At 39.7% G+C, this 26,361-nt stretch overlaps 1 protein-coding gene across 8 annotated transcripts in view; it reads left to right on the plus strand.

Annotated features, from left to right (window-relative positions):
• LOC103175281 overlaps positions 1-26,361 on the plus strand; it is a 51,981-nt gene that overhangs the window by 16,761 nt on the left and 8,859 nt on the right. For 3 of the 8 annotated variants that reach the window (XM_007888224.2, XM_007888229.2, XM_042338045.1), the window contains exon 1: positions 24,567-24,649. The exons of 1 other annotated variant lie outside the window; for it this stretch is intronic. The gene's annotated coding sequence lies outside the window, so the exon portion shown is untranslated. 4 more of the 8 variants (XM_042338044.1, XM_007888225.2, XM_007888226.2 and 1 more) reach the window with 4 other exon arrangements.

Consider the following 26,361-nt stretch of genomic DNA (forward strand, 5'->3'; position numbering starts at 1 on the left):
AATTGCATCCTTCTCTAAATGATTACTCAATTATTCAAGTCATTAACGAAGCAGATTCTGGGGTTTGGAGAATGACTCATTCTTGACTGTTTTCAGGCTAAAGTGGATTCCAGTCCACGGCTGGTGATTCCATCACTAGATTATCTTTTACGGCTCCTAGACTACGTACCAAGTCTTTATCATATGATGGAAGTCATGCATGGTGGTACATTTTAGAAAATCCATTGTGCTTTACCATTTCAAGAATTAAATGTTGCTGCAGTGATAATGCATTTTTTTTTCCATCTTTAGCTGTGAAACTCAAGCTTCGAAAAAGCTTAAATCAATGTTCCTCTAACATAAAGTGGGAGTCAGGTTACAAATGGAACCACTTTCTGTCTGCAACAGAACTGGACTCATGCCATGATCGTTCAGTTTTAATTTAACAAAGTGGATTTGCCTGTATATAATTTTCTTCTATTTGAAGGTCAGATATCTTTGATACTGCAGAACTCTTTAATCCTTTATCTTATTACAATTGTAGTTTATTTTAATTGTTTATGTTTGGTAACATAAGTCTTAGTGAATTATGTTAAGGAAGAGTTACAACAAAATACAAAGCATAATGCAATTTGTATTTTTTTTAAATAATGTGAAATAAAATGTGCAGTGCATAGTTCTGAGCATTTATCTGATTCCTCAAATTTTGGGAGGGAATTTTACAGATCATTTTTAATGTAAAGATACTATATCACACTAGTGGTGATGGGAGCTATTATTTCTCAATCCTTCATTCTTCTCAGCTGTTCATGCAAACTCCCATATAATGTGGCTATTGGCACAAAATGTACTTCCTGGCAACTTGTGTTGGCATCTGTACAACTATAATAAGTCAGGTCTATAAATTAGTAAGCGATAAAATGATTGAAATATTTTTCAAAGGGATTACCTCAGCATAGATTACATACTGAAACCTAAACTGGAATTCAAACTTAATAAAAGAATACTACCAAAGATTTAATTTTAAAATACTGATCAGGATTTATAAACGACTGTAGTAGATTCATCATTTTGGGCTTCTTTAAATGTGCAAAATCTATATAGTTCCTTCATTAGAATAGGCGTGTGGCACCCAAAAAGATATGTTATAATGTGACAACACAGAATGGAGAAACACAGAAAGTCGGTGGTCTTTGAAGGAATGCAGAGAAAAGATTACAGTCTGCTTTAACTAAGATCAGATGTTCTTTTCCAGAGATTGAACAGTCAAGTTAAATTGAGCTGTGTAATTGGCTGAGTGCCTCAGTTACAGTCAATCTTTGCCATAGTTATTGCATAATGTTTGATTTTAAAAGCTGAGGAGCTGTATATACTTTTATTTAGACAGCATGGTTTGCATTAGGTGAAGACACTGTATCTCATTACTTGCATTATCTTATTAATACACTACTTCTATGCGTTTGCACAATTGTAATCACAGTATATAAAGATAACTGTAGTATCACTGTAGTTAATTGATACCTGGACTTGTTTAGGTTCAGTTATGTTGGTTAAGGATGCTAGGTTATCGTATAGTAGTGAACTGTGACCTGTTTACATGTTTAAGAGTTTAAACTGAACAATTCCCAATCTCAGATGTGTTCACTTGGTAGAGAGAGCTAAGCCGTAAAAATGCGTTGTTTGGTTTGTGGGTAAGATGGATTGCCTAAATAAGTTATAAACAATCAAAGATACTTCCGGCCCAACCATAACGTTTGCATCGCTAGAGACAATTGCTCAGTAATGGACACGTGGCAGGTTGCATGAAAGGACGCAGTAAGAGAAAGTAGGTTTATTGGGAGTCAGCAAAAAATAGGAAGCAGATTGGCTACTCTGATAGGAAACTATAAGTCCTGTTTCCTATTAGTGAAAGCATTAATAACTCCTCATTTGAGTATATTGTTGCATTTTGTACACAATAGCAGCAGTTTTACTAGTGAAAACAGTTGTTTTCTGTTGCTGCACATGTGGCCACCATAGTTAAGCCTTTCTATGTGGGAAGGTGAAGAACGTTTTTGAGAAGATGAAGACAACTTATCACGACTTGAGACATCCCAAAGCTCTTCACAGAAAATACTGTAACGTGAACTGACTGTATATTTTTTGTGGGCGAAGCCCAGCAGCCAATTGCGCACAGCAATGTCCCCCAAATAGTCATGGATTGACTTATTAATATTATTTAATTGGATTATTACCCCCCGAAAGTGATAATAATAATAATAATAATCCTTGCATTTGATATAGCGCTTTTCACGTCGGGAGGACGTCCCAAAGCGCTTCACAGAATATATTGTAAAGTGAGTTGACTGTATATTTGTGGGCGAACGCGGCAGCCAATTGCGCACAGCAATGTCCCACAAACAGTCATAGATTGAAAATGACCAATTTAATTATTGTTTTTGGTTTTGGAGGGATTAGTATTAGGCGTGTGGAGTAAGGAAACTTGCCCAAGGTTTCGCCCTGCCTGGAATTGAACTCAGGTCTCTCGCTTGCAAAGCGAGTGCTCTAACCACTGAGCTACAGGACTCCACTGAAGTGACTAACAATTGACTAACAACTGGGTTCCCACTTACTGCTAGGTAAACAGAGGTGTGTGAAATAAAGAAACTTGCCTAAGGTTTCGCCCTGCCCCTGAATCACTTGCGAGGCGAATGCTCTAGCCAATACCCTACAGGACTCCATGATCCATTATAGTCTTATATTACAGCACTTCTATCCCATCCATTATGCTGCACCTATCGTGTTCTCAGTGCATTCGATGATGCCAATTGTTAAGCATATTATTATAGATCTTATTACCTATCTCATTTGTTCTCATTTATATTTACTAGCTTTGATCATTTTTAAACAGCAAAGCTGCTAGAGTGTATTTTGTTTAACCATGTGGGTGGAGTCAGTGTTGATGGAAATCTGAACAAACAGAAATTGTGTTTGGATGCCAAAGTTAACACACCAATGTCCTTGTTTTCAAAAAGCAGCAGATTTGATCACATGTTAATTTTTATATAATACTTTCCAAAAACAACTTTTCCCATTATCCTGTGTTAAGTATTGGGTGGTGCCCAATGCTGCACAGGAGGAAATTGAAACCTATTCCAGTTACCTTGCCAAGTACTTACCAGGCTGAATTATACACAGTGTGTACATACTGCTGAAACACACCGCAAGATGATTCAATTCACTCTTCCCATCCCCTTCAGAAAATTTATGTTGAAGCTCTGACTGCAAATATTTCACGAAATGGACAATTCAAGTACTGTATAGGTTGTGACCGACAAGATACAGGATTATGGTAAATAATGTATAAACGATGCATTGTGTACATGAACAGAAATAACATCAATCGACCTGACCTTTGCAGTGAAATTACTCATTTGTAGGTTGGATGTGAACAAGATTGCTGTGGCTATTTTGTTCAGCAATGTAGCCTTTGCCCTTATGATTCATGCACAACTGAGGCAACGTTATGGCAATGCCGTAATTTCCAATTGAGCGATAATAAATAAATTACAATCCTCACATTTGAAATAGCACCTTATCACATCATTGATATGCTTCAAAGCGCATGAAATGATATACTGTTAAGTGGTTGACTATGTATTTTGTTAGCTAATGTGACAGACAATTGCGCACAGCAGTGTCCCACAAACAATCATGAGTAAGTGACCAATTTTATTTGGGGGATTTGTTGCAAAGGATGGCACTACCGAAAACGCAACATCCCCCCAGCACTGCATTGGAGCTAAGTGAGTAATGGCTGAGTAAACCCTATTATACAATTCAGATTTCTCCACAGTACAACAGCATGTAGATTAGAACACTCCGTTGATGATTTATTTAGTGAATTGCAATTAAAGGAAAACTGCAGAATAATACACGACAATCATGATTATCATCTGCAAAGTATAAATAAATATCTCTGCACATTTCTTTTAAAAAAAACAAAGCAAACTTAAAATCCTACCATGAGACCTCCAACCTTCTCATTGGGGCTCGATCAATCTTGGCCTTTATAAGGTTATATGAAGAAATTAGAAGCTTGGTTCAAGGCATTGTTGCTGTACATTGAGGGTTACTGGAAACTCAAAGCTGAGATGAACTATCAGGGTGAAAATTGTCCCATGTTATTTTTAAATAACGTAGAACATTTCTTCATTTTCCTCCTGTATTTTTCTCAATAATGACAATAAAGTTTTCCATCCTCAAAAAAATTCCCAAAAGAAGGGCAGACACCTACCTCATGGGTTTTTGTTGTTGAAATCCTGACATCCAAATCATTGAAAAATATTTTTGAAGTTACACTTTGAAGAATAATATTGATGGATAAAGGACCATTGAAAGCATGTAGTATTACATTTAAATGAATCATTGTTGCAGAATGTGGAACTCTCCATTCATTTTTCTTTATGTTCCAAATTTTTTATTCTACTGGTGTGGTCTGTGTGGAAAAACAAACAAGAAACACTTATCAACAGCTGCAATATTACTACAGTCTTCCATTTAGTCTAGTCTATATTTTACATCTATAAAATACCATATAATTATCAATGTGCCTCTGAGGGTGAGACATATCTGTGGTGTAGAGCACGGAACTCTTTTGATACAAGAATTCAAGTTACGTGACCTACATATGCTCAGCTTCTGCTTTCCTAAGTATGAGATATATAAATTCAAATGGGTTTGTTGGCTTTAGTGTAAACATGTAGGCAATTTTCTTCAGGAACAATAATACATTATGTTCAGCAAACAATTAATACTGGGTCAAATGATGCAAGCATGTGGAAGATATTTCTGATCTAACTCACTCTGGATAAACTCTGGATGTACTTCAGAGAGCTCTTGGTGGGTGTGATTATGGAAACAGAAGGAAGACTTCTGTTTGGAAGGTCAATGTCTCAATAAGGCTAATTATTATAATCGTATCATGGAACTCATGATGCTTAATTCACTTACAGTCAATCTTTCAATCGCATTAATTTAAAAAAACGATTGAAGTTATTGATGTGACTCCCGTTATATTTTATTCCCTTATTTTCAGAAAGTCTTCTTTTCATTTTACTTTCCCCACCCTCCGGAATGACAGTTTTTTTATCTTACGATTTTTCCTACTTTTATCCTTTGCTGAGCGAGTTTGATCCTTTCCCCATCGAAAGCCCCCACACCTCCCACTCCCCAGTTAGGTCTTTGAACTCACAGTCTAGAATGACAGTCCAATACAGGGCTGAGAGACCACTGCATTGTTAGAAATGCCATCTTTCAGATGAGGCATTAAACTGAGACACTATTCAAAACGAGAAGTGGGTTTCTCTTGGTGTCTTGGCCAATAATCACCCAGATAAAATTGGCTGTTCATGGCTGCTTGTGAGACACTACTATGCATGATATTGGTTGCCATATTGGCCTACAAAAAACTCTGCCACTACACCTTACAGTAAATGCTGTAAAGCACTTTGAGACATCCTCCCAACATGAAAGGTGCCACTACAAATGCAAGGATTGTCATTACTTACCTGTGTGTGTGCAACAGAACCCCTACTCAATGTGCACACACAGGTTTAGTTACTCAGCCCACATTACAAGCACAGGTTTCTTCATAAACAATATTTTAAAATGGTCAGACTATAAATGATAGTTATTCAAAGAACTTTGATTAAAATGGTTCTTTCAAAATTCACGTAACATTCATAACTATTACCAGGTATTTTCATACAAAAATAAACCTTATATCTCTGGAACAAGGTTTGTTCATTCTCTACATTAGCTTATCATGTATAATTGGTGGTTTAAGTTACTCATTCATTTAAAATAAGAACCAGTAATTAGGGCACTTAAGGTGGAGCAGAATTTCTAAATGGTGTTGTTAAACGATAAAGCTTTGGACCACTCCCTCTATAATCAATAATTCTATAGAAACAGCCTGATGGAATGCAAATCCCTTCACTCTGTAATTTGCAAGGTTTATAATAATATTAGTAATAATAATCCGTCCATTTGATATAGTGCCTTATCATGTCGTCGAGACATCTCAAAATGCTTCACAGAATATACTGTAAAGTGAATTAACTACGTTTTATGGTCAAAAATGTGCAGAGCAGCGTCGCACAAACAGTTGTGGAGTTAAGGTTCTACGTGCTTCAAACAGAGTTGTGCCTCAAATCAGCTGCAAGTATTGTATCTGTTCCCTATTAACTGACATTAAACTGCCAACCACAACCACAAGGGCCAGACTGCTGCTGGTGGTGTTTCCCTGTGATTTAAGGCTCACTGGACTAGAATGTACAAGGCTTACCAGTGAATGTTAACTGATGTTACAAATCTGAGGCCTTGTACCCGGAGGCATTGATTTTTTCCTATTTTAAGATTCTTTCGTCCTCATACAGGTTAGAATTACATTGAGTATCAGTGTACATTACTGCGATGGTAGTTATAATAAATAAATCAAACAATGAGGACATGTTCACCTTGAAATGGAGGAAAAAGTGTTAGTTATCACATGTAATAACGGCCCATTTAGTTTGGTTTGAAGGGTCACTCCTCCTGCCTCTGGGTTATCTGCCGCCACCTTTAATGGTCATGCTTGTCTTGGATTTCAATCTCATTACAGTGAACAGCAATGTTCCCCTGGAGCGGTTGAAGGATTCCTCAGAGATAGGCGACGGTATGTGGTCAGAAAATAACTGTGGGGTCAACTTTGAAGTAACATGCATATGCATATGTTTGCAGAGGACTGGTTGTTACCACAGATTCTATCACAAAACCAAGTAGAATAGGATGTTCCACGTCAAATTGTTGTTCAGAATCTTTCTAAAATAAAATCCAGCAAAAGAGGATATCATTTCTGAGGATATCAGCTCCTCTGTTTCTAGAACTATGGGAGAGATATACCCAAAACACAATCCAACTCATTGAAATAAACAGCAGTGACAGTGAGCTACTTATTCAATGATTATTAAAGAATGCACTTCAGGAGAAATGCGTACAAGCCAGAACAGACTGGTTTTCAGATATTTTCCTAACAATCAGTTTCTCTATGTGCTGCGCATATTTTGCAGAACTTCAGTTGTCCCATCGGGTGTGTATGAAAATCATTATGCAAGGTCCTTTTTTTGCATTTGTTATTTCATGAGCAAAAGATACTAAAATGTAAACCACCTCTTCTTGTCAACCCTTAATCTACTTTAAACACTCTCATTTCTGTGATACTTTCATTTTGTTCTTTTACGTTATATTTTTCCTTTTACCTTGGTCACATTTTATTTATCATTGTTGATTTTTTAAAAAAAATTAAGCACTCTGAGACGCTACCCACGTGAAGTATGGTAGATACATGCAAATTGTATATAGAGAAATACTGTATATGCTGTTTTGTATATCTTGGTCTTTAACTGATATTTTCATCTACTGTGTGCAGAGTTTGAACTCCTTGACTTCAGGTAGAATTTGGAATCCATTCCCTCCCCAAACCAACTCACCCCCCTCCCCCCTCTCTCCAACTCACCCCAGCTTGAGTGCATCCAGTTCCGCAAAGCTCTGTGAGACATCCTCCCGAAATGAAAGGCACTGTATAAATGTAAATTGCCTTGCATTGTAGTTTTGCCTATATGCACTTTAGCATAGGTGCTATTACTTACTTTATACATTTTAACTGGTGTAACAGGATACAGCTGGAAACGACTGGGACAGGGACACATATCTCAACAATATGGCACCAGGGATCACTGAAAAGATAAGCAGCCCTTTAATTGGCATGCTAGCCATCAGGCCAGAAAATTCCCACAGCCTAATGCATATTCCAACACAAGAAGCAATGATTAGCTCTGCATTCGATCTTCTCCGTCAGCTTAATTCACTAAACTGCTGGCTATAGGTTTATGATCCACATGTTAAATGCAAATCAGAGTTTATAATTCCTCAATAATAAGGGTAAACTGGCAAATGCTGCATCTGAATGAAAGTAAGGTCAAGTCCCATGTGTTTCCTGCACTGTGGAGTCACAATAGAATTATTATTCCCTGGTGGGTAATGGTATTGGGCAATTGTTTTTTAGGCACTAACATACTTTCCCACCAGTATTAGTGTGGGGGAGGGAGGTGTTAATGGATTTGGTGCGTACTGTTAACATATCTGCATAATTTCTGTCATTTGTGACTGGACGAGTCATTGCACGTATTCCAGTATCCCTGATTCAAGCAGTATTTTTGCAACTCATAAATCAAGGCTGTGGGTTGTACCATTGGTTGCACATGGCAATCTCTAACTCAGTGTTAGGAATAAACTTCAGATGTTAATGGCACCAGTTTGCACCAGGGCTTAAGTGGGACCAGTCCATAAATAGACATGATGCAGTATTGAACTGCATAGAAAAGATAGCAAGTTATTATTTATTAATTAGGTGCAGAGACAGGTTAAGGAAAGAAAGAGCAGTAGAAATCCTCCAGTGAGGGTGCTTCAGCCCTGATTGTGTGTCTCAGTTGGACAACCAGTTATCTCTAGAGATTTGGTTTCTTTAAACTAACAGGACTTGAGCCCATCACAAGTTGAGGACACATTTGCAGGAAGCACAAACCTTGCAAATGATTTCACCTTCAGTGGTTCTTGAGCAGCTTTCCATCCCTGGAACTGTTACTGCAGGTTTGAGAAGTAAGCCAGGTGTACCACTGCTCTAAAATAAGAGTTGAAGCAACAGAAAACACAGCTGCGTTTTCATAATATAGTTGGCTTGTGCAGGGTCCAGGAGGAAATAAATTGCACACATATCTCAATGTGTACACATCCACACAAAGCCTCCCTGTACTGCTCTCAGCCCCATCATCTGATGTTCCATAAACGTGAAGTTATAGCTAGTCCTGCAGCAGGACTAACCCACACTGAAACCGGGTTTCTAAGATACAGGACTTCTAAAGCCCAGTTCACAGAGAATCAATCTCTTTTGCACCTTAACAATAGAGTGATTGATCTCCATTGAAGAAGGAGCACTAGGAATCCAGAAGTAAACATCTGGACCAACTGGCAGATAAAGCAGTAATAAAACAGCTATGGAAGCAATTACCAATAAAAGGAAGAGCAGGACAGCTTGAGGCAACTGGATTGGCTATGGAAGTCAAAAGTATTGAATAATACTGAATATTGCCATTTAGTCCATTAACAATCATTGATACTAGCAGCTGATTCTTGGATTCTCTTTCTGAATTAACAGTGAGCCATTGATATTGTTGAATGTTTCCATTGCTCCTGGGACCTCTCAACTTCTAAGGCGGCACCAGCTCTCCCTATCACATGATGTGCAGAGTTTGCCTGGTGTGGCTTGTTTCATTGCCAAAGATTCTATTTTCAACGTTTGATCTCTCAATAAGCAACACATTAATTTCCCCTTCTAATAACTAATGTTCAACACTTTCCCCGTTTTAGAGCAGTTAAGATTTGCATGTGTGTATTTGTAAATGATTAACGTGATTACAGTCCAGTTTACCTCACAGATTCAGTAATATGCATTAAACTGCACACATTCATCAGCCCATAAAGTATTCTGAAAAATAGATAATTTGTTTGTGTAAAGTAATAACACGTGGCTGCATCTAAGGAAACTATAACGCCCTTAAAGAAGATTAATTAATTGTAGTTTGATTGTAACTATCCCAGATGTTGGAGTTTCAAATGTGTTGATTTCTAAATGGGATATAGTGGTTACATATAGTAATATGCTGTCACTCCCTTGGGGGAGAAAGGGAAGGAACAATCTAGATTTGCATGCGTCTCCATTTACTTTGAGAGGAGATGTGCTTAGAAACAGTCATGTTTTTGTTCTTTGTTTCCAAGAAGCACCTGCACCCCAAAGTGGAATGCTCACCTGTTTAGGGAGTATAATATGTCAACCTGATTCAGTCAGGAGCACTCTTGCCTCTGAGTCAGAAGCATGTAAAAGGTTCAAGCCTCCATATCGGGACATTGAACTCAATTGTCTATCCAGGCTTAAACTTCGATGAAATGCTGGGGATATGATGCATTATTGAAGGCGCCATCCTTTAGATGAGTCATTAAACCGAGGTCCAGTTTTAAACTTTGAGTTGAAAGCTCAAAATGAATTATTTAAACATAAAAGTAGTTTGGTTCTTATGTGGAGCGGTCCATGCAGTCTTATGCAAAATCATGTGCTTTTTCTGTAAATCACCATCCCCATTCTCTATAATCCAGATGATAGATTGCCAATAATTACTTTTGTTTGGGTTCTGTGCAAAGAACCTCCCAGGGTGGGTTCTGTGCAAAGAAAACTAACACCGCGATTCTTGAACTAAGCCCTGAGGAACTTTGCTTCAGTTCACATTTGACATTTAAAAAGAAACAATAAGTGCCAATCTAAAACAAACCCCGCAACTTTTCAAGCGTCAGATGCTTGACATGGTTTTAGAACTCGACTTTCCCACCTTTGTTGCAGGCCAGTTAAACTGAGTCATAGCTGACAAAGTGACTATGACAAACCCAATTGCCTCGAGCTGTCCTGCTCCTCCTTTTACAGATGATAAAACAGCTTTGAAAGTAATCACTTGTCCACACCTTTGGCACCTCCAGGATGAATTTCTCCACTTTCAAAATTCGGCCACTCGCACCCTTTACCCACAATGGGCTTTGCTTGACCCTCCCTCTCTTCATTTCCCTGCTCCATTGACTCCCTACCATAGGAACATAGAAACTTTTGAACAGGAGGAAGCTATTCAGCCCCTCAAGCCTGCTCTGCCATTCTATTAGATCGTGGCTGATCTGTACCTCAACATTAGCATGAACAATAACAATAATAATCCTTGCACTTGGTATAATGCCTTATTACGCCTTTGAGGCGTCTCTTTTTGTGCATAACCCTGTTGACCAAGGTGAACCATCAAGTTGCCATCAAAAGCATTGCACCCAATAAAACACTTCTTAATCAGTCAGTGCATGTACCAAGTGTACCATAGCCTCCTCTCTACCCCCTCCGCACCTTTCACCCCTGGACTGTTACAGAACTAGAAAGCGGAATTAATTTAACTTGTTGAGGGGGTAAAACTTGAAAGTAGTATCTTTGACGATGAAACAAGCCACCTCAGGCAAAAGCTGCACATCATGTGGTAGGGAGAGCTAATGCAGCCTTATAAGTTGAGAGGTTCAGAGACAATGTAAACATTCAAGAACATCAAAGGCTCACCACGGATTGACTTCAAAATCCTTCTCACCGATAGATCTCTAAATGCCCCCACATACTTCTGTGATCTTCTCCAGCCTTACTCTCCTGTTTGCCCCGTCCGCTCGGTTAACTCAGGCCTGCTGTGCATCCCTTGATCAGCCCCCTATGTTCAGCCATAAAGTCCCTGGTCTTGGGAACTCCCTCCCTCTCTGTCCATATTTAAAAGTCACCAGAACACTTACTGGTCACCTCAAAACTCTTAATCACACTAAAGGGTTTTTACATATGTTGGGTTCCCAGGCAACCAAAATGAAAATAAAAATACAGGTGAAGCTATGAATCAATGTACAGACAAGCCGTTCAATTTCCAAAGACACAAAATCTGTTGTGGTGGATACGATGCATTAAAACAAAACATAAATGTTGAAAATGACACATTTCATTTTGCTGCCAATTTTCTCCTACCCTCTTCTCCGAAAAATGCTGACTCATGCTGGTGTACAGTTCCCAAGATATCAGAAATAACTTGGCACTTTGCTCAAGTGACCATTATTCATGTTTGAGCCAAGTCATGAGTATTGGTAAACTTGTGAGTCAGCTTGACTCAGTGTTAGCCCTCACGCCTCTGAGTCAGAAGGTTGTGGGTTCAAGCCGGACTACAAATTGCATTTATATAGCAGCTTTCATGTCAGAGGATGTCCTCCCGGCATGAACTCACGGAGTCTAAGCTGACACTCCAGTGCTGGCCACGTGTTGCATTGTCGAAGGTGCCATCCTTCAGATGTGACGTTCAGGTGCAAGTTAAACATCCCACGGCAATATTCAAAAAGAAAAAGTAGTTTCTCCCGGTGCCCAGGCCAACAATTGCCCAAATAAAAAAAAGAGTCGTTCATTTCATGCCTCTTTGTGGGACGTTGCAGTGTGCAATTGTGCTGCCGTGTTTGCCTACAAATAGACAGTCAATCCATTTTTGAAGTACTTTGAGATATCCTTCTGATGGGGTATAGCGCCATACCAAATGCAAAGATTATTATTATTTGCCCATAAGGGGGTATCATAATCTTTAGGAACCTGTTGTCACCCAATGTCCACAGACATGTACTTTCACGTAAGGATCAGTGGATAAATAGCAAGCAGCAGTGAGAAATACTGAATGGTTTATTCCTTCCATACCCCCAGGGGCCCTGTTCCCAATTGAAACCACTGAACCAGCCCTGATTGAAATCAGCGTACTTCGCACAGGCCAGGGAATGCAACACCGGGGTCATTTTTGTTCCGTGCTAACACTAAGCAACGCTTTTACCCAATAGACTTATCAAGGGAGCTCCGTAAGTGTTCAGTTTAACGCCATAAATGAATGTTTGGAGTTAATGAGCTGAAAGAAATTTGTTTACATTGATTTTAGCCACATGAAGTATGTAGTAGAAATTCCATCTAAAATTAGGGCCTACAGCTGTTAAGCCTAGTGCCAGGCACACGTGTGCTTAAATTTAAAGAAACAGGGCAGTGTTCAGAATTGGTTTCAGCTGGGATCGAGCTCCAAAACATTGGTAGATATGTTATTTATTAATTATTTATCATCGCAAAATCAGTTGGAACAGAATGCTCCATTTCTGGAGAATTAACTGTGTTCATAATCTGGGCAGATTCTGCACCACCAGGGATAAGAAACGAAATAAAATGTGCACGTGAATGTTGCTTGGACGTGGCTGATCACAACTTATTTTCGTGACTGCACACAACCTCTCAATGTTGAGAGTCTACGTCTCAAAATGGTTGCTTCCCTTTCAGACTGCCACAGAGGGGAGTGGGGGGGTGGGGGATTGACATCACCCTCGGGGCAGCAAGATACGTGCAGCAGCAACAGCTGCTGTGTTCTGTACGTATAATGTGCATAACCCTGGACACCTGTCTATGCCTGTTGTTGATCAAGGTGAACCATCAAGTTGCCTCCAAAAGCATTGCAACCATAAAAGCACTTCTTGATCAGGCCTCCATGTGACAAGCCGCCTCTCTCTCCGCACCTCCCCACCCCTCCAGCACCTTCCACCCTGTAGTCGTATTTCAGTACCACAATCCCAAATTCAGAAAGGTAACCCTTTTATCACCAGCAATGATCATTTTTCATGATTATTAGCAAACAGAGAGTGACTGCACTTGAATTAAATTCCTTTCCAAATTCTGAGCCACATTTCTTGTGAGACCATGATTGAATCGGCCCAGGAATAAGTTGCTTTTGCATCCAGCAAACACTGCATTTGGATATCTTTAGAAAAACTTGCCATTTTATCAAGAGCTATTTACGTAATGTCAGTGCTATCATCTTGAATCAAAGAAATCTTGTGAGGAAATGTGAGTTTGGTGTACAATGATACATTTCTGTACCCATTCAGCCTCCTTAATAACCAAACTCCAAATCCAATTCAAAACTGGTTGAGTTTTTTGTACCAAATGTTATAATATAACATCTCTCACCAAGTAAAATGTGCCTACCAACCCTCAATTATAAAGCGCAATCCAAAAGGAATTTGATTCACTTGTCATAATACAATATAATTTATCATCCCTATGAAATTAGTCATTTTTATGCTGGTGTGTGTGTTATCATTAGAAACCTTTCTTTTAAAACAATGCTATCATTCTTGCAAACTAGATGCTGCTTAGAAACTGCTCATTTTTCTTTAGTAAACCTTCTGGCTTTGCTGTAGTGATCAAAGATCATTCTTTTTTTCTGGGAAATAGCAATTTAGTGGATGTATTATTCATGTGAGTGAGCGACTGAGTGAGTGCGTAGACGTCTGTGGCAGCACAAACCACTAAATGCACTTAAAAACTGCACTTAAAAAATCTGAGATAGCAGAACTGCTCATTTTTTAGATCCAATAGCTGGACGTGAAATAGGTTCGAAGGTTCACTGTGAAATATATTTGATGTATGTAATATATTTGATGTATGGAATGTGGATATGAAAGATCAGCATTTGGTAAGAGTTCATACGTGTAATTTAAAATCCATAGGCTTTGCAATTCTGTATACTCTGTACTTGATTTCTGGAAGACATGACAAATATGACAAGAAAATAGTGTTCAGTGGTCATTGCCAGCAACCCAGTCCTTGTTGCTGTTGCTGTAGGTAGCTGCTGCTTATTCAGCACACTGGTGATTTGCCAGTGCAGCACTATGTATTGTAGGCCAGGTATTCTGATATATTCCACTTACTGTCAGCACACTCTCTGAAAAGGTGACAGCAATAAACATTTGAAACCACGGGGTTTAATCCAATTACAGAAGGGGCACTCCCAATTCTGAATATTTCTTTACTCCTAGTTTCAGAGAAGCAAAAGGCAGGAATAGCCCATAATGTACCTACAGACAAAATGTTGTCTCCCTTTATTACCTGCACGGTGTCACTCCAACAATATCTTATTCTAGAAGCATCAAGTAAAAGCCAAAATAGTGAGGCCATGATTCATCTAACCTTGCACTGAAAAGTGTACGAAGTTGGGAATTACTCAATGTGCATTATGTGGCATTGCAAAGCCCATTGAAGCATGTAATGCAATCCTACAAGGACTGTGCCAAAATAGTCAGATGGTGGGTCACACTCCCGTAGATCATGCCAGTGTTGCTTTGCTGAAATCACATGAGGGTCTGGGTGAAAAATGTCAGAGTGCTGAGAAGATTTAACCCTTTCAGAGGTGCAGTAGGTAAAACAAACCAAGGAAAGTTGACCCTGCTGCCTATTTGATTTTATCATTCCAGAATACACTCACTAAAACCTTCCTATTACAGCAACAACCTATTTCTAAAATGAATCCAGTGCCCTGGCCATTACTACTCTACTCTTCTATATGTGTCCGTATAAATAAACCTACTTTGTGGTGTTTGTCCTGAAATTGTCCTTCATAAACCTGAACCTGTGCTTTGTTGTTTTGCTACCTTTGGGCATCTGAAAGAATTCTCTGGGGCGGTCTTATACATGAAAGCATTTGTCTCAATGCAACTGTCATTGATACCATTGAGAACCATTGTACCTTAGTGCTTGAAGGTAAATCTAGGAAACAAACTTTTGATACCACAGATAGTTTGCAAATCCTTCATGGATAGGTGATAGCCTTAATTGTGCAGAATACAGACCTTAAATCTGAGAGCAAGAAATCTGAAGCATTAAAAGTATTTTTTTTGTTTAAATCATGATTAAGAAAAACAAGAATTTAGGAATATTCTCAAACATAAGGCCATTGTGTTGGAATAACAGCTTATGACTCAGATCCACATTACTCTGACTGTGCTAGGGAAACTGGGAGAATAGCCAAGATATGAAGCAGACATTATGTACTATGTCTGAAAACATTCCTGGGTTTCCAAAAAAGAAAATGTATGCCGAATTGACTGTAGCAAGTAGATGCCGGTTTATCTTAATAGATACAAGTTTATCAAGTTTACAAGTAAAGGATTTTAAAGCTAAAAACTATAGGAATAGGTAAACTTCACTCAGTTGATAGCACTCTTCCCTTGAGTTCAAGTCTTGCTTTGGGTCTTTGAGCTCATTAGTCTAGGCTAGGCTGACAATCCATTGAGGTCGCATTTGCCTGTTCAGGGAATGTTAAAGATCCCGTGGCACTTATCAAAAAAGAACGTTTCTCACATTGTCCTGGCCAACAATCTTACTGATAAAATTGGTCTTTCGCTTCATGGGGGTTTGTGGACAATTCCTCTGCAAAAATTGACTGCTGCATTTGCCTACAGATACACAGTCATAACACTTCAAAGGAAAAATGTGCTTTGAGACATTTCAAGAAAATTATAAGATCCCAATATCAAATGCAAGGGTTATTATTGTGAGATATTTCGACATGCTCCATGCAGACCAGATCAAATCTGGGACTTTATAAGTATGTTTGGCTCATCACAGAATGCTGTGGTGCCTTTACAAACTGGGCCACTGATGGAAAATATAATCAGATTTTTATAACAAGCAAAATTGATGTAATGCCTCCCTGCCATAATTGAACTGCAGAGAATGTCAATGTGGATCTTGTCTTTCAGTGATGATGAGTCAGAGGATCTGTGAGACGTACACGTCACCTCCGCCAAGGTTTCTTCATCCTAAATGCAATCGCTGTCTTCTTGGCAATTCCAGGAATGACAGAGAAGATGGGAAAGTGACACAAGGATTAATATCCAATTAGTAAGGAATCCTGTTAAGAAATATTATGGATTAGCTCCAGAAATCTTCTGGATCTTGAATCTTGAAAGTAGGTACTTTTCCTCAGGAGATAGATAATTTATTTGGTAAATTGTAATTTGAGATGAGATAATGACACAGAATCAATAGTATTTTTCCATATTTTCCTGGAATGAAACCTAGTTGTAACTTACTCAAAAAGCTTTAAGATTTATGCACAATAAGGCTGGGTGGATTTGAACTAGCAACTGTAAATAACTGGGATTAGCGTCAGACCAAATCAAATCAGATTCTGCATTGGAGCTCATTCATACCAGGTAAGACTAAAAGCAAAATATTTCTTGGTGTGAGCAAGGAATGAACAATATGTTTAAGGTGGTTTACTTTGAGGTCTGAGACCCGTATTTAAAGATGGCCAAGAGAGGGAGATAGAGAGACAGTGTGAATGTCTGTCTATAATATTCCGATTCTCTGGGGGAGGGGTCGCTGAGTGCATTTGGCTGCCGTGTTTCGCCCACAAAATACACAGTCACTACATTTTACAGTGTATCCTGTGAAGCACTTTGAGATGTCTCGAAGATATGATAAGGCACTATATCAAATGCAACGATTATTATTATTGTACAGCGCCCTTCACACACGATAATATATGAACAAAGAGATGCCTGATTTATCTCACTTTTAGATATTGGCCAATCCCAAGTTATGTTATATCATAATGTTAAAACGTAACGGTAATAGACGTTATTAACGGCTTAATGTTACCGTAACTGTCACACGAAGGTACAGAGGATTCTAATTGTCTCAATAATTTAAGAAAAAAAACATTCTCCTTCCAGCACCAGACCCAGTTCACAAAGATGAGCTTTGTTCATTGTGTTTGTTTATTTTCTTCCTTCAAGTCAGCAAGGTTCAGAATAGGCATCTTGTGTAAAACTTGCAGAAACCCTGACAATGGTGGGAATGCCAGGAATGTCCAGCAGGAGTGTCATTGTTTTGTCGTTTACGCAGAGGTCCGGCAAACGCCATCAGAATTCACTGCAAGTCACTGAAAACGCCAGTCTAAAGCAGTCGGGGCTCAAGCTCAAGCACAACATCTTTTGTAAATTCTCATTCACATTTAAGGATGTCTTAAAGCACTCAAAAAGGCAAGCTGCAATTGCACAACGGTTGAGGATGTTACAAGGCAAGAACTACTGCAGGTTATCTGAAGATTAAATCTTGGACAAAAACGAAGAGAGCTGGGAAAACTCAGCAGGTCAGGCAGCATCTAAGGAGAAAGGAAAGTGAGTCAGCATTTCGGGTCCACGGCCCTTTGTCAGAATCTGCAGTATTTTGTGTTTCGACTAAATCTTGGAGTTCAGAATCCAAGACTCTTAAAATATTTTTCCAGTTTAGAGTCACTTCCAACTAAATGTCAAATCGATATTTCAGCCTATATGAATCTTGGCTTTACATAAAGGTTAAGAGAAATCTCAACAATAACAACCTAACAAGCATTTCCTGGTTGTGAAATATATTATGGTCTTAATGCGTTCTAAATCAATACTATTAGAATTAATCCTAAAAAATGTCGAAAGCTAACCTTATTGTAGTTGTGCTTATTCATAGCAATTAGTGACATGAACGCTCGCTTAAATAACAAATACCGCTGAGCATCAAATTAATCAGTAACTGCAGAAATGATTGTGCATTCAAACACCAATCTCAGCTAAACTTTATATCAGTGATATTTGTGTTTCGGCCTTGCTCAGTTGGAGGCACTGAGTCAGAAGTTTAAGGGTTCAAGCTATACATTAGGACTTTGAAATCATGATCTAGGCTGATACTCCAATGCAGTTTTGTGAAGTGCTGCATTGTAGAGGTGGCATCCTTCAGATGAGATATTAACATGAGACCCTTCTACCTGCTTAAACACCCAGGCTCCAAATCCCTGACCGTCCAGGGCCTTGGGACGTTCTTGTGACGTGAAAGGCGCTATACAAATGTAATCTGCTGCTGTATTGTATTGTGTGACACTATTCAAAAAGAGAAGGGAATTTCATCTGGTGTCCTGGTCACCAATCCCCCAAATAAAATTTGCCATTTATTGTTTTGGGAACATTGCTGTGTGCAAATTGGCTGCTGCATTTTTCCTCCAAAAAAACACTTGTCACTACATGTTGCAGTGTACCGTATAAAGTGCATCTGCTTTGAGACAATCTCTTGACATGAAGGATGCTATATCGAAATGTAAGGATTATTGTTATTATTATACATTTTAATTATCGGTTAGCCACCACTGCACACTGTATGTTAGCTGAGTGTGCCACCTTATGGAAGAAGAGGATAGTAGCAGCTCCAGATTCACATGGCACGTCATTCCTTATTGAATTGTGGCGCAGCATTGCCAGTTACAAAGATGCCTATGAAAGTAGCTACCGCTATACATACATACATACATACTACCCCTCTCCCCACACCTCCTGGGCAAATGAGAAAATTAAAACTATATATTACGAATTATCATCAGTGGTTTGCCTGCAAAGCAATTGGGCAATTTGGATTCTATTTCAGCTGGTTTCAGTCAGGCCCATCTAACAATACTTGTGTTATTTATTACATCCTGCTTTGAATTACTGTATTATACTACTATATAACAATCCAATTGTCATTAAACAGTACACACCATGGTTTCTACCCACACGAACATTACATATTCATTCATTTGCACAGCAGGAAGAAGAACCTCTTAGGATTCAAAATATGTAAATTGTTAACGCTGCCACTTATTTAGAAATGAGAGTGTAACACACTCCACAGCTTTTATGTAGCCCATTCAGACAATGCAGAACAGCGGACATAAAAGACAAGTTGATACAACTGACTTATACTCATTAATTCTGACAAACCGGAGTCATCTGCACATAACAGAATTTTTCAAAAGGATACTTTTAATAAGCTTACCCATAAGTGGATTTAAATATGTAGGGGAAATACTTGGCCATTTGCTATGATAATTATCACTGCTAATAACTATTACATCAGATACTGCAAATATCCCCCTTCTCCCCATTCATAAAGAAGCAGATTTTCCTTTGTTTGGGGGGAAAGTAACGCATGGATAATGACACGAGGAATATCAGAAAGCCAGCAGTAGGGACATTAATCAGATTAAAGATAGGGGCTACAATGTTCCTGGTTGTGGCACACGTAGCAAAATTAGTTACCAAAATCTGGAGAACAGTAATTAAGGCTGTTAATTACTGCTGGACAGTAATTAAGGCTGTTAATTACTGCTGGAAGCCAATTAATACGGATTTCCTACAATTTACCATTCAAACCGAAATCCGAGGCACAGCATACACAGGCATCTTTACACTTGATCTGAGCAAACATTGAGTCAAATGCTCGCAGGCTACTGGTTATTGAAAGAGCATTCAAGTTCTGATTATTGGAGTAGTATTTGCTGCTGTTATATTGTCAAAGGTTAAAGAATGAAAAGGAGGCAAGTGACCATTGGCAGAGGACTCGACCGATGTGAGACTATATTCTCTGATTAGGGCCTATCTATCACATTAGAGTAGTGTCAGTTAAGAGGCCATGTTGGGTCTCAAATTCACATAGTCTGTGATTGCTATGATTAAAAACCAAAATAAGCCCCAAAGAGAAAATAGAAGTCCACCCAAATGTGACAGGCATTGTTCTTCTAAAACAAAACATTACGACGTTTATAAAAGCAGAATCGCAGCTCTTTTCACAGGGTTCTTTCAATGGAGAAATCAAGAAACTGCCTGCGAGAAAAGCCCACACAAAATAAAATCAAGCACAGCAAAACTAAAGCAGGAGCAGTGATAAACTGGCTGGGAAGAATATTGCAATAATTGAGCTGGTCATCTCTCTGCTAGAAACAATCCTCCACAAGACCGCAGAGATTTGTCCACATTGAATCTGAGACATTCTGAGCCTCACTAATGCAGTGAATTTGCCTGGGACTGTATCTTTTTCTTCGCATAAGTAGATTTCGAGTAGCATCTTCTACGGTGGGGATGCAAAAGTTCTTGGCTCACCATTGAGTACAACTAAATAAATTTCTAGGTCTTGTTGCTAAGACATCTGTCCTTGTTGCCTTTAGAAACGCCGACTGTTAACGCTAACAATCTAAATATGGAGAAAAAAATACTTTGTCATAGAACGCTACGAATTATTAACACTGGGTGGCAGTATATTAACCATAAATAATGTATCAGCTGTGATGTGAGCAGGTCAGGCAATTCGATAACAGTGTGGGAGAGAGACTGACTGGGTTTTTGGAATGATAGTTATTTCAACATGAGAAATGATAGCCATTATAGTGATATCACTTACTCAACAACAGACCAATTTCAGCAGGATTTTTTTTTGTCTGAAACTGGGTCGTTTCACAAGTGGGTGGCAAAATTGCGCCAGTTCTAGGAAATGGCTGAGGTACGTAGCAGTATCTTCTGTAGTGTGCAGACTTTGTGTTAACTGGTAAACTATGGGAGTACAAAGAACTCAAACTAATTCTGTAGCTCAGCTGATGGTTTCAGATATTGTACTAAACTGTAGACCAGAAGGTTGAAAGTTCCAATCAAATGGGGCATTACTGTATATTTGGAGCCGGAATTGACACCAGTATCCTTGGCTTAGGATTAGGGAGAGAGAAATTAGCCAGGATTCCTGTTTCTCAAAACAGGGTTTGATGTTGGGTGCAGATGGAATCAGACTCAGAAAAAATGGTATAAATAAGCAATGACACAAACCGTGTGCAGGAAATTACAGCCCCAAAAATGGTGCAAATGTACGCCAAGACAGTGACACAGAGTAGCATTAAACAGATACACAATGTCACAAAAACATAAAATTAAGTCAACAACTACATTTGGAATGCAATAGCTATTCAAATATTTAAATATAATGCGTAAGGATTTAAAACTGAAATACAATTGTAAATGCAAATTACATTTGCAATATTCATTACTTCAATAATACCCTTACGTCACTCCTCAAACTTATTTTCTACCAGCAATTAATTTAAGATGTTACTTATTTACACCATTTATGTACCTCAGTTGTCATTGTGTTCGTTTTTTTATTAATTATTCTTTAAAATGTTTAAGAACTAAAAACGATTTCTACTGAATTCTCTGTGCTGTGTTACTGGGTCCTGGATTCGTATTTACCATTGCAAATGCTCATGAAATTTACATGCTATTTTGCCAATTTGCTATGACAATCTGCATAGCAATGGCAGTGCACTGTGTTGAAATGTCTGTTTCTCTTCCTTCAGATCCCAAACTATGGAGTCTGAATGAAACTGGTATTTCACAGCTATGGCAGAATGCATATTTCTCACTGGAGGCCACAGGGCTGTTTCTTCCAACTGCTGTGTTGCAGCAACTTGACACTAAACAGCAGGTGCATCCTGTGTTGTGCAGTCAGCACTATGTTTCCCAGGCAGACCTTCCAGCTCTATGCTATAGCTTAGGTCTAGGTGCCAAATATAGCCTCTGTCCATTGAAGTGTTTCCTCTGCAATTGAACATTTTAATATGTTTTATTGCAATTTGGATATACTTATGTGACTACATTTATCAAGGTACAAGTGATAAACTGATCAACATTTTGGACCATGACCTGCTTGGAAATTAGCCAATCGCTTAAGTGAAGTGAACACATTGTGTAATATTCTCTATTGAACAGGAGTAGGAAATCCATGTTGGGACTTTGACCTTACAGTCTAGGTTGATACTCCTGTTCAGATGGGCATCAATGACCTCACGGCATCACAATCCCCTGGATTAAATTGGTCATTCACTTCCTTTTTGTTTGTGGGGCATTGTGTGCAAATGGTCTGCCTCATACACCTACATAATGCATAGTCACTTCACTTTACAGTAACTCATGTGAAGGCTTTGAGTTGCAAAATGAAAGAGCTAGAAAATCACAAGAGAAAAAGTTTATTCTTCATATATTCATTTGGATTTTCTCAATTCAGGAACCACAGTGAATTAGAGGTGTGCTATTCTTGATAAATTAACATTGTGCTCCATTTTTCCACATCCATTTAGAAACTACATAGAAATATATAGACGGTTACAACACAGAAACAGGCCTTTTCTGTACCAGTGATTATTACTCCACATTAGGCTCTCCCTCTCCTAATCAACCTCTCTCAAACCCCTCTTCCCACGTGTTTTCAAAAATTCGTTGATGCGGATTCAACCGTCAACCACAGTGTCCGGCAGTGAATTCCACATTCTCACCTCCTTTGTTTAAAGAAGTTCCTCCTAAACTTCCTTGTAGATCTCCTATTGGTTCTCATATTGATATCCTCTTGTTCTGAACCCACTGACAAGTGATTTTTCTTGTAAATATTAATGTAAATTAATATTTCAGGCATAGTATATCACAAACATCAACTGCAGTGTGTGTGGGGAAACAGCCATTAAAAAGTGTTTGCTATTGGAAATAAAGCTGGCCTCAAGACAACACTACATTGTATTAGTGCTGAGAATTCTCTCCGATGTTTTTGTCTGCGATCTTATAAGAGGAAAGATTGGCTACCAGACTAAATCTTGGCACAGATGGTTTTATTTCTGTAAGATGCTGCGAGATGTTTTGACAAATAAGGATGTAGAAAATACACATTATTTCTATCTCCAGTGCAGTGCTGGGATGTGCTGTAGTGTTGGAGGTGGTCCTTCAGATGAAATGTTGAACATTCTCTACAGGCGAAGATTAAAGGTCCCATAGCACTACAGTGTTAGAGAAGAGAAGGGAGTTTCTCCTGGTGTCCAGGTCAACAATTCCACAGATTGGTCATTCACTTCATGGCTGCTTTGCGGGACTTTGATGTGCAAACAGTGCTTTTTCTGCGTTCGCCTACAAAACATACAGTCATTATGCTCGCTGGTATACCCTGTGAAGCTCTTTGAGTTAAACTCCTGACATGAAAGGCTCGCTACAGTAAACCACATAAATCGTATCAGTTGTGACAATACATTTACAACAACAAGACGTCGGGAGGACGTCCCAAGGCGCTGCACAGTTGCGTCAGGACCCGAGCAGGGGGAAATGGTCAGGGTGAGGGGAGGGAAGGGAGGGAGGGAGCGAGGAGGGGGTAAATGGTCAGAGTGAGGGGAGGGAAGGGAGGGAGCGAGGAGGGGGGAAATGGTCAGGGTGAGGGGAGGGAAGGGAGGGAGCGAGGAGGCGGGAAATGGTCAGGGTGAGGGGAGGGAAGGGAGGGAGCGAGGAGGGGGGAAATGGTCAGGGTGAGGGGAGGGAAGGGAGGGAGCGAGGAGGGGGGAAATGGTCAGGGTGAGGGGAGGGAAGGGAGGGAGTGAGGAGGGGGGAAATGGTCAGGGTGAGGGGAGGGAAGGGAGGGAGCGAGGAGGGGGAAGAGAGTCGAGAGGGGAGCTGAAGGCACGGTCAAAGAGAATTTAATTTAATATGACTTATGCAGAGTTATGTCAGACTTGCAAAGAATACAAACTCTTGAACGGTACTTGGGCAGATAGATCAACGACTCGGGTGATTATACGATTTCTACAGATCAGATATATAGGAGTTTTACCTTATCAAGTGCAAGGATTAATATTATTATCATTATTATTATTATTATTATTATCTTTTAATAATGGGACACTGGTACCGTTTCTGGGGTGTTACCAGCTCTGCTTGTGTGAGAGTGTGTGTGTAGTGTGTGTGTGACCAGCTCAAGGTCAGACAGATACTGAGGAACATTAGCAGCTTTGTCAGTGCTGGTGAGGCGGAGCTGAGGAGGGAGGGAGGGAGGGAGGGAGGGAGTAAGGATGACTTTAAGGAGCAGTGTGCTGGGTGACGTTGGGTGACAGAGAGGAGGGTGGGTGCCCCTCAGGAAACCAGGAGCAGGCAGCAACTGTGCAGCAGGCAGCACAGCAACTGTGCAGCAGGCAGCAACTGTGCAGCAGGCAGCACAGCAACTGTGCAGCAGGCAGCAACTGTGCAGCAGGCAGCACAGCAACTGTGCAGCAGGCAGCACAGCAACTGTGCAGCAGGCAGCAACTGTGCAGCAGGCAGCACAGCAACTGTGCAGCAGGCAGCAACTGTGCAACAGGCAGCAACACAAGGAACAGTGGCAACAAGGAACAGCAGCAGCAGCTACAGCTCTGGTACCCTCTCCCACAGCTGATCCCCCCCCTCCCCACACACACACACACACAGACACAGACCCACACACACACTGCAGGGTTTCTGGGCAGGAGTGCAGGACAGTGCAGGAGATGTACGTGGACTGTCTTGATTCCCAGTGAGTTATTCCCACGATCTTTTGCTGTGTGGAGGTGCTGCTCAGTGTGTGAAGGTGCTGTTGTGGTCTCTCTCTCTCTCTCTCTCTCCTCTCCAACCCTCCCCCCCCTCCCCCCCCCCCCCCCCCTGATTGTGAAAGATTTAAACCTCCTTAAGTTTAAACCTTTAAGTTTCTTAATCCACCAGGTTTCCTGCGGATGTTTTGCTTTAAATACTTTTAGAAATTGATGCACCGAATTTGATGTATATGTATATATACACTTTTTATCATATATATATGTGTGTGTGTGTTATTGAGGATGTTTGCAGGATTTCTCTGGTCTGTTGGGTGGATAATTGAATCAATTCCTCTGGCTTTTGGAGGGGCGGGGGTGTAAATCCAACAAGGTTCGTGTTAGCAACAGTTCTTAATGTACACCTTGTAAAATCTTCTTGCAATCTTTTTTTGGTTCAACGCAAACCTTCCGATGTTTATAAGTACTTGTCCTTGTGAGGAAAGAGAGAGAGAGGAGGTGGGGGGGAGTGGGGGGGGGTGGGGGGAGGGGAGAAAAAAAAAGCCAAAGGCCAAGGCGAGAAACCAAACGGTTTGGTTGACATATTTCAAATGTATGTCACTGAGTTCATTGTGAGTTAATCTTGAAACACTTTGGACGGGAGAACGACAGACACACAAAGATGTCTTGCAATTTTTTTTGAAACAGCAAAGGAATTGTCTTCGCAATTGTATTGTTACTGTGACACAGTTGGGTAATTGTATAATCCTGTATGCTATTATCTCGCCTCCCCCTGTGAAACTACCGTACGGAAGGATCTTGTGAAATAATCCATATATGCTTGTCAGATTGCCTTGATGGTCAGCTTTTTGTCACTTCCTAGTATGAAGTCATTCCAATGCTCCCATAAAACCTGTTTGGGCTCCTCACAGTGTTGTTCACTTTAGTTTCAGTTTGGCAACAGTCAGTCAGCAATCTCAGGCTATCACGGATCAGGCATTGAGAAGAGATTGAGATAAAATATCTTTTTTTTAACCTTTTTATTATTGGAGAGTTTGGGGGGTAATCTTACAACAAGATTTGTGTGGACGGTAAGGTAATGAATTCTGCATTTTCCCAGTAGAAGCATTGAGAGCTCTATTTTAAAGTTCAGCTTGTTTGATATTTCGAGGTGAAGCCCATTCTACGTTATTAGGTTGTGTGTAGAGTATGAAGAACATCATAGTTTCACTTCACAGAAATCGTATTGAGCTGGAAAGTGAATGATGGTTCACAAAATAATGTACACAATAATAGAGTTCATATGCTCCCATGTGATCTACATGCGTGCAAACATGCACTTATCATCTTTTAGCTCTATACCGACTCTGGCTCTAAATTTACAAAAAATTCAATTCTCGCTTCTGCAGAGGCTATGGAGCACTGACAGTGAGCTATACAGATGCTGCTCTGCACATGCCATAAATCTTCCCACTCCATCGTCTTTTGTCAGGATTTGTCCACCCAACAGCTTCAGAACCAAACTTGGAGTTTGAGTAGAGAAGACTGTTGTGGCCCCAAAATGTTTCAATGGCCCACAGGTATTACACTATCGATTGTTTACACCTGAATAAGAGGCATGATGTGTGAGAAGGCTGCCTGTGAAACCATACCCAGTTTGGGTCACCACTTTCAGGAGACGAGGGATAAGTCAAAAACTGGCATAAAAAAATATAGTGCA

The sequence above is a fragment of the Callorhinchus milii genome, unplaced genomic scaffold, assembly GCF_018977255.1.
Source record: "Callorhinchus milii isolate IMCB2004 unplaced genomic scaffold, IMCB_Cmil_1.0 Scaffold9, whole genome shotgun sequence".
NCBI lineage: Eukaryota > Metazoa > Chordata > Chondrichthyes > Chimaeriformes > Callorhinchidae > Callorhinchus > Callorhinchus milii.